The following is an 8,896-nucleotide window of genomic DNA, read 5'->3' on the forward strand; positions in this document are numbered from 1 at the left end:
ATGAGACCTTCTCAGACCTCCCCCGCTCAGATAAACACTGTAGCGCGGTCGAGGATGAGCGTTTTGCCCGCTGTATTACGCGCGCTCCCCGCCTCAAATGTCTCAGGCGTAACGCCTATGCTAGCGCACCCCGAAGCGCCGCCGTCGCACAGCGAACAGAGCGCGCTTCGCATCCAACCCCTAGCCGGCCATGCAGACGCATGGGCCGCGCTTCCAGGGGTTTCGGACTGGGTGCTAGACATTATAAAGAGAGGCTTCTCGCTACAGTTTTGTCGACGCCCTCCACGCTTCACAGCGCGCGTCGAAACTACGGTGAATTCAGAAGTAGCACACCTACTTCGCGCCGAAATATCAAAACTGTTGAGCAAAGGGGCGATACAACATGTATCCCAAGCTCAAAGCGAAGGGGGGCTATACAGCAGATACTTCCTAGTCCCCAAAAAGGACGGTGGTATCAGACCCATACTAGATCTAAGACGACTAAACAGAGCTTTAGTGAAACGCAGTTTCAAAATGCTCACGACCAGCAAAATCCTCGCGCACATTCGCCGAGAAGACTGGTTTATGTCGATAGATCTAAAGGACGCGTATTTTCAAATACAGATAGCGTCACGCCACAGGCGATTCTTGAGATTCGCCTTCGAGGGTCGGGCATACCAGTATACAGTCCTGCCATTCGGCTTGTCCCTGGCACCCCGTACATTTACGAAGTGCATGGACGCAGCGCTCGCTCCCCTCAGACTCAGGGGCATGCGAGTGCTGAACTATTTGGACGACTGGCTGATCATAGCTCAATCACGATCTCAGCTCGTGGAGCACAGAACCATGTTACTCGATCACCTCGAGAATCTTGGTATCATGATCAATTGGACGAAGAGCTCCCTGAACCCCAGCCAAACTATATCGTTTCTGGGCATCGTTCTGGACTCTCGTTCTATGACGGCGCAGCTGTCGCAACAGCGCGCGCTGCGCATACAGCACGCAGCGAGGTCCTTCCGCTGCGGTGCGATTATCCCGCTCAAACGGTTTCAGAGGATGCTGGGCCTCATGGCCTCAGCATCATCAGTTCTCCAGCTGGGCCTGCTTCGCATGCGCCCTCTGCAGTTCTGGTTGAAAGCGCGAGTGCCACGCGGAGCGTGGGCACTCAGCCGATTGCGCCTCAAAGTCGATCAAGACTGCGCAGCAGCCCTGAGACCATGGGCGGCGGGCGATTGGTACCGTTCAGGTGTAAGCCTGGGGACTTCCTCGAGAGTGAAAGTGGTGTCTACGGACGCATCCACCTCGGGATGGGGAGCGCTGCTCGAGGGCAGGCCGTTCTTTGGCCTTTGGTCAGAACGAGAAAAGCTCCAGCATATCAACTGCCTGGAAATGCTAGCAGTTCACAACGCGCTGACGCGCTTTTGTCCCCACATCAAGGACCAACACGTCGTAGTCCGCTCGGACAACACGGCCGTGGTGTCCTACATAAATCGCCAGGGCGGTCTCGGATCCAGTTCCCTTTTCAGGCTGGCCGAGCGCCTCCTAATATGGGCTCAGCGCAACCTGCGCTCGCTGAGAGCGGTGCATGTGCCCGGGACACTCAACCTGGGTCCAGACAGGCTGTCCAGGAACAACGTTCCCACGGGCGAATGGTCTCTACACCCACAAACAGTCCGGCTGTTGTGGCAGAGATTCGGCAGGGCGGAGGTGGACCTATTCGCGTCCCCAGAAAACGCTCATTGCCCCGTGTTCTTTTCGAAGAACGACAGCGCACTGTCCCACAAGTGGCCGCACTGCCCGCTATACGCGTTTCCCCCAGTCTCCCTCCTACCTCAGGTGCTGGAGCGAGTCAGGGAAGTGAAATGCCCAGTACTGCTTATAGCACCGTTCTGGGACAACCAAGCCTGGTTTCCAGTCCTGATGCAGTTAGCAGACTCCGCTCCATGGCCAGTGCCATTGAGGAGAGATCTCCTCTCGCAGGCCAGGGGCTCGATTTGGCACCCACACCCAGAGCTGTGGTCCCTTCATGCGTGGACGCTCAACGGTTACCCGTTAGTCTCACGGATGGAGTGCTGAACACCATCACTCAGGCTAGAGCGCCTTCCACCAGGCGGCTTTATGCCTCGAAGTGGTCGGTTTTCTCCAGCTGGTGTACAGCTCGGGGCCTGTCACCCCTCGATTGTGAGGTGACGGAGGTTCTCTCCTTCCTACAAGAGCTGTTGGACAAGGGCAGATCCCCTTCCACGCTCAAAGTCTATGTGGCGGCTATCGCAGCGTGCTCGACAGCAACGCCAGGCCAGTCACTGGGAAGGAACGATTTAGTCATCCGCTTCCTCAGGGGAGCTAGGAGGCTGAATCCCCCCAGACCTCCCTCAGTCCCGGTGTGGGACCTTTCTACGGTCTTGGCAGCCATGAAAGGTCCCCCCTTTGAGCCTATCCAATCTGTCAGCCTCAAACATCTGTCTTTCAAAACGGTGTTTTTGATGGCCCTCGCTTCGGTGAAGCGCATAGGCGATCTGCACGCGCTCTCTGTGAGTCCAACGTGCTTGGAGTTTGGGCCCAATGACTCCAAAGTCATACTCAAACCTAGGCACGGCTACGTGCCGAAATCCCTCAACACTCCGTTTAGGGCTCAGGTTATTTCCCTGTCTGCCCTGCCGGGATCAAACGAGGAAGGGGACTCGAGCTGTCTTTGCCCCGTTAGGGCTTTAAGAGCTTATGTGTCCCGCTCCGCTGCCTTCAGACAGACGGAGCAGCTCTTTGTCTCGTTCAGTGGACGTTCCAAGGGAACGGCTGTTTCGAAACAGAGCCTGTCCAGGTGGGTGGTTGACGCCATAACAATGGCTTATACCACCAAGGGCCTTCAGTGCCCCTTGGGCATTAGAGCGCATTCCACGAGAGGCGTTGCCTCATCGTGGGCCTGGTCTAGCGGGATTTCCTTACAGGAAATATGTACGGCGGCGGGCTGGGCCTCGCCGTCTACATTCATAAGGTTCTACAACCTAGAAGTTCCCGCCCTGCAGGCCAGGTTGTTTTCGGTTTAGCCGAATCAGCTGTCTAACCAGGACACTGATTTCGCAGGCGCACAGCGCCACCGAAGACTTCACCGCACTTGCAAGCCAAGTATTTTCGGTGTATTCGAGTCAGCTGTCTAAACACGGCACTGATATCGTAGACGCACAGCGCCGCCGAAGTTTTCTGGGCAGAATTGTGTAAGACCCATGTTTTTCCCACATTAGCCAGGCTCCCTCCTGCCTATGTGATGTTATATCGCGTCTAGAACGCACCTATTTGGGCGAAAGTGTGTAAGTCCCACATTTCCCACATCAGCCAGGCTCTCCCTGCCTATGTGACGCTGTATCGCGCTTAAGGGCGCATCCATTTGGGCGAAATTACGTAAGACCCACATTTCCCACATTAGCCAGGCCTCCCCCTGCCTATGTGATGTTATATCGCGTCTTAGGACGCAGCTATCTGAGGGTGGTTGTCCCCCCCCCCCCCCCCCCTCCAGACTCTCCGAAGTCTACCGGGTGATTATGCACTGTATACCTGGACTAGCTTCCAGTGGTCGGTGTTTTCTCATCCCAGCACGCACGGCGTCTTACAAGTGGTTCCCGCAGCGTTCTACGAACGCAGTACGAGAGAACTCTCGTAAGAGAACGTACTCGGTTACTAACGTAACCTCGGTTCTCTCTAGAAGAGGGAACGAGTACTGCGTTCCCTGCCGTGCGCGCGGTTCGCTCTGGTTCGCTTCGGCGATGAAAACCAGTTGAATCAGCCTACTCGAGCTCCTTTTATAGGGGATGGCCACACCCGTTTCGGCGGGATGTGACGAGGAGCGCGCGAAGCACTCTCATTGGTCTGATGTTGCATCAGCCCTCGCTCGATAGGCTCATGCAGTTGCCGCAGAACAGCCAATGAGTGAGCGAGCCGTCTCGCCATGGCTGTGCACTGCCGCAATGCGTTTTACAAATATGAAAATTAAGGATAATTTTGCTTCAGTATTTCGTGAAAAGAGACTTTTCCCGCAGCGTTCTACGAACGCAGTACTCGTTCCCTCTTCTAGAGAGAACCGAGGTTACGTTAGTAACCGAGTACGTTTTGCTACACTAACTAAATGGTAACTAATATTGTAATCAATCCACCATAAAAACATGGTTTCTAAACTTTTACTATAATAAAAACCATGGTTAATTTATCAAAGCACCCTGGGAACATGTCCTTAAACATCCCAGTCTCACGGCAGTTCGTGAAATGGTCACGTAATTTAATCTATTGATTCGTGACACGGGCACGTTTATTTTGTTATTTTCGTAATACCAGCACGTTTTTTAAACTAATGTATTTTCAATGGGAAGCGTCTTTCGTGATCACAGCACGATTCTTTCTGCCTATCGGGCTGCAGCAGAGAACCTTAATCAACATTAATTCACGAGATTTTATCTTATCATGGACCATGGTTTATGTATTTTTTTAATGTTATTATTTCGATCTTATTGCCAGGGAAGCTGGATTGCTTTGCTGTTTATTGATATTTTTAAAATTATATTTTATCAGTAGGAAATCGCGCTGAAGAAGTCTCGTTCCGAACACATCGCGATATTTGGCATCAGTTCACGTGTGCCAGATGTTGGTAAGTAATAATAAATACGCTGTCCTAATAATGTGTGATATAATGTCTTTTCTGTTTATCGATATTAATAAGATTAGCTCACATTCAGTCATATATATATATATATATATATATATATATATATATATATACAGATACAGTGCTCGAAGTGGGGCGGTACTCACCGGTACGCAGTACCGGCACTTCTGCATTTTACTCCAAAGCGTACCTGCACGTTTTCTTGCGTACCGCTACTTCTCGCATGTAGCCGGTACTCTACCACTGACAAAAAAAGCGTCAGTGTCACGGCCATTTCACATATATACTCCGTTTGCAATGCGTATGCGGTGCTTATTTTTTTCCCGCACCCATATTAACAGGTTAGAGCTTTCACACTGCACGCAGATGCGGTCCGGCAATGCGTTCCAGGAGCGGTGCGTATACAGCAGTCCAACGATCGTTTCCACACCGAGTCTATTTTCGCTGTGCTGCACGCGCTGAATTAAAGTGACAGCGCGTGGTTTGTGGTCAAAATTAACACAGAATATGACATTATATATAATTTGTATTATTTAAAATTACTTTTAACATTTAAAAACAGACGTTTTCAAATTCCAAAGCTTGCAGGAGGGTCATAATGGCAATACTGACTTAGGCTACAGCTTTCCTGGTAGCCTTGACTCCTTGAGTGAATTAACTTGTCTAAGAAAATGATTCATAAAACGTATAAATATCTGTTGAGCCTATGTTTACTTTCGTCATTGACACAGACGAAAATGAAAAGACTAAGTTCAGCTTTAGGAGGGGAAGAAATAGTCCAGGATAAGAAGACTGAGAGAAAAAGAAATATGAAGATGAGGAGAGAGCAGGTATTGACAAATAATCTAATGACAAGGTTTTAAAGATAGCCTATTTCTTATAATTTTTTGGCCTTCAAAAGTCCTAAATTGCACATATGTAGATCAGAGAAATCCAAATTTTCTCGGGGGAGCATGCCCCCGAATCTCCCTAACTACGGGGGGGCTTGAGTCTGGTTGTACAGGGCACAGGAAATTGTTAATCCGGCCCTGGGTGAAGGCGGTGAGAGTAAGGCACGTGACATGCTTTAGGCCTATAGACCTTCAATCAGTTCCAAAGTTGTATTTGTAGTAGAAGCACAGTAAAAACAACACTTACCATGCTTTTACCACAATAACATTAGTTTTACTGTGATAAGTGTAGTAAAAAGACAGTAATCACAAAACTGACCATGCGTTTACCACACTATTGGTAGTTTTAATGTGATACGTATTGTAAATGTACAGTAACCACAACACTTACCATGCTTTTACCACAGTAACCCTAATTTTACTGTGATAGGTGTGGTAAAAGGACAGTAACCACAAAACTTACCATGCTTTAAACCTCAGTAACCTTAGTTTTACTGTAATTGGTGTAGTACAGGGCAGTAATCACAAAACTTACCATGCTATTCCCAGGAATTGGTAGTTTTAAAGTGATATTTGTTGTAAATGCATATTAACCACAACACTTGCCATGCTTTTAATGCTTTATAATGTAACATCCAATATTTGTAAGGCAGTATTTTTTCCTTTAAATAATCCTATATATTATACATAATGATATTTTCTTTTCTCTTTTTTCAGCTGAAAAGACCAAAAGGGCCTTTCGGACTCAGTCAGCCCATTATTGTTTGAGGACAAGTAAACGGAGGAGACGGGACAGCTGCAAAGGCAAATATTCGCAATGGTATGTGTTGGTTTTAACCCTTAATCAAACATTCTATCAAGCATTTGTTGTTTCTTAAAACTTTTCTCACAAAACCCATAGCCCAATCAGTACGAACATAGTCTGAAAGTCTTAATAATTCACAAGATTTAACAAGTTGTCAAATTCGTACGATACTTGTACATATTTGTATACTCGTACACAATCCTGCAGCTTTTACTCCTAGTGCTGTCATTGGCTACTGCCTCAATTCCTGTACGTATTTATCACGATATTTGTAAATCAGTTGCGCCCCTTCTTGGAAAGTAGTCGGATGTCCCACACACTGTCAGAAAGTTGATATTAATTGCATTGTATTTATTACAATTATTACAAATTGGTCCCTGTCTGTTTATGTTCCAGTGATACATGATGTCTCTCCACACCTCATAACCTACCTCTGTTTGCAAGAGTGGAAAAGCTTATCTGACATTATCATGTCACATGACATCAGATACTCAATTATTTTGTCGTAATCAGATCAGTTACACTGCCCTACCCGTTTGCATGTAAATCATTTTCATATGATTATTGCTTGCTATTAAAGACATACTTTTATTCATAGAAATGCCCACATATCAGTGAACTTATAACATAAAAATGCTTTTAACATTTAATTATGCAACACTCTTTACAGAAAAATATCCCACAGTTATGGATAAACTCACAACATCATCATCAAGTGCTGTGCCGGGCACATTGGGCAACAAGTGTCCTCCAACGTATTCGATCCGTAACCAAGTTCTCCACATCTTCCCATGGGACGCTGACATTCTTCAGGTCTTCGTGAAACATCTGTCTCCGTGTCTTCCTTGGTCTTCCCTGTCTCCTGCATCCTCCTGGTGGTGTCCTCTTCATCACTGTCTTTGGGTGTTGTTATTTGGGCATGCGTAGGATGTGTCCAGCGAGGTGCACCCTTTGCTCTGTCTCAGTTTCTCTTCATGTGATGTGAAGTCCACTCCTCCTCAGGATCTCTTTGATATATGCAGAACCAATATTGAAAATAGTGATTTATCTTTTTCCATATTGTTAAAGCATTTCGTTTTCTCTTTCAGCTTCATAAACTGTACTTGATTTCTGCCTAATGCCTTTATAAAAAAGGGTCAGTGCTCATCAGGTGTTTTGCTAAAGGACATATTCATTGCATAGTTACAATAAAAGTGACCAATAATCACAAGGATATAGAATGAAAGTTGAGAATGTAAAATGTTGTGCTTATATTTTTGCCTGTTTGTTCTTTAAAGCAAAGAAACAAATGTATTTTCACATAACAAAGTTGAATCTCATCTCTTGGTTTGTAAATATATAACTTCATCATAGCAGTTTTTTAACGTTAATGTATGTGTCACTATAATAGATTGCCCCTGTATCTGGATATTTTTAATTAACTGATTTGTATACTTTTGTGCTGTAGTTATGAGTAGTAATGAGCTACATATTTAATTACACAATTTTATTGTAATTTTACACAACTTTGTATGTAATAAAAAAAAAAAAACAGAAAAATACTGTATAAATAATACAGTAATTGTCCTGTGAAAAAAATAAGAATTACTGTAATTTGTCATTAATGATATAATCCTTAAATTAACAGTCAATTAATTAATTTACAGATATTGTTTGTAATTTTACAGAGTTTTGAATATAATTTAAAATAACAGAAAAATACTCTAAAAAATTTAGTTATTCTCTGTAAAATTAGGATTTTTTTTTACAGTGTAGTCAATAATTGTATCCCTTAAAACTCATCTTTGATCACCAAAAAGACATATTTAAGTGTTTTTTCCTTGAAAAAAAATCTTCATGCCTTTAAATATCTTGAGTGTAACTCGACACCCTTGCCTCATTTTGTATGCGCGGTTCTATGAATATGCAAATGAGCCCCGCCTCCACTCACTCACTCAGCTCAGAGATCCACTGGTTGACGATCACACGTTGATCTGATTGGTTACAAGGTAGTTTGTGACGTCAGAAACACCAGCGATTTCAAAGCGTGTTTTTGAGACTGTCTTTGGTTCACTGCAGTTTTAAGGAGAAAATACTCAGCAATGCTGTCGACTTATGAATTTACACATGGTTTGTCTTAAAGCAGATTAAAAACACCACATAGACACATAAACAACATTAAAAGCTGGATTTTCACCACAGGGGGACTTTAAATAAAATATTTCCCTTTGGGGTGGACTTTGTGCTTTGTAACCTTGCAGATCTTTTTTTTTATGTTCAAACAGCAACATTACACACTAACTAAAGTTGAAAAAGTGAAAAAGCATAATAGCACCCCTTTAATATCTGCACACACTTTATTCTGATGCTCCCCAACAGACATTCTACTGAATATAAATAACATGTCTAACTTATTCTAACACTAACACAGACCCTAACAGTCTACTAATACTCAAATGTGAGTTAGTTGACATGGAGTTGCAAAGTTACTTATAGCTAGTAGAATGTCTGAAGTGGACCATCAAAAAAAAAAAAAAGTGTAACCATATTTGTTAATGTTAGTAATATGATGTTGTTCCTACAGGTTAGTTC

At 44.9% G+C, this 8,896-nt stretch overlaps 1 long non-coding RNA gene across 1 annotated transcript; it reads left to right on the forward strand.

Annotated features, from left to right (window-relative positions):
• The first annotated feature begins 4,443 nt into the window (after positions 1-4,443).
• Positions 4,444-7,307, forward strand: LOC311067517. The gene is made up of 3 exons (XR_014603228.1): positions 4,444-4,612; positions 6,238-6,340; positions 6,996-7,307. It is a non-coding gene; the product is annotated as an uncharacterized lncRNA (long non-coding RNA).
• Positions 7,308-8,896: the final 1,589 nt, after the last annotated feature.

The sequence above is a fragment of the Abramis brama genome, assembly GCF_963993115.1.
Source record: "Abramis brama genome assembly, chromosome: 17".
NCBI lineage: Eukaryota > Metazoa > Chordata > Actinopteri > Cypriniformes > Leuciscidae > Abramis > Abramis brama.